The following is a 909-nucleotide window of genomic DNA, read 5'->3' as shown; positions in this document are numbered from 1 at the left end:
AAGGCAGCACTTTATATTTTGGGAAGAAATTGTCTTGCATTAGTCTTCTAAACCTTTTTACTGAACCGTTTGCTGAACAGTTTCATTAGACTATTTACATTAAGAGAGTGTTCACACCACTTCCGGAAGCCTGTTAGACGTGGCCAAAACGTATTCATAGGCATAGCAGAGCCTTTTAATGTACATGTTATTAGATAGGTAGCAAATGGCTTCACTAACTAATGTCAAAGCTCAGAAAAACACAACAGAATAAACCAAAGGGATAGGACACGAGATAGGTAATCAAACTATAAATCCTTAGGAAGAGGAAACATAATTTCACTAGTAAATCAGAAAAATGGTTCTTTTAAGAAATATTTGTGAAGCAATTAAGCATTGGACCTAAGGACACTGAAAAACTTTTGTGAAGAGTATCCATTAGTTACATATTTTTGAAGAATATGGAATAAGCCCAAGTACACACGTTACAGAATATGAACAAGACACTTAACAGATATTGATAATTTATATAATTGACAGTGAATACATTCTTGAGCTCTAAACTAATGTTTTCAAAATATGAATGAAATGGTTGATATAGTAGGGAAACATATTATTTAATATATTCCAGTAATACCTGAATATCTAAACATCACGGATACCAGGGGAATACTTTGGAAATTGATTAGAGTTGGCCCGCAAAAGCTCTCACTTTAGTGAAGAACATGGTAGCATATACATGAAAATTGTTTAGACTAGATGTTTAACCATTCACATCACAAAAGATAAATAACCATGTGAGGTGATGGTTGTGTGAAACCCTTATGTTTATCTTGGTAATCATTCCACAATGTATAAATACATCGAATCACCATCTTTTCTACTTTAAATATACACAAGCGTATTTATTAAGTTTTCCTGAATAAAGAA

At 32.6% G+C, this 909-nt stretch overlaps 1 long non-coding RNA gene across 1 annotated transcript in view; it reads left to right on the top strand.

The window, feature by feature from the left end:
• LOC109378704 (uncharacterized) overlaps positions 1–909 on the top strand; it is a 10527-nt gene that overhangs the window by 8313 nt on the left and 1305 nt on the right. The gene's annotated exons all lie outside the window — the stretch shown is intronic.

The sequence above is a fragment of the Hipposideros armiger genome, unplaced genomic scaffold (genome assembly GCF_001890085.2).
Source record: "Hipposideros armiger isolate ML-2016 unplaced genomic scaffold, ASM189008v1 scaffold_2636, whole genome shotgun sequence".
Taxonomy (NCBI): domain Eukaryota; kingdom Metazoa; phylum Chordata; class Mammalia; order Chiroptera; family Hipposideridae; genus Hipposideros; species Hipposideros armiger.
This window is presented reverse-complemented; position numbering and strand designations above follow the sequence as displayed.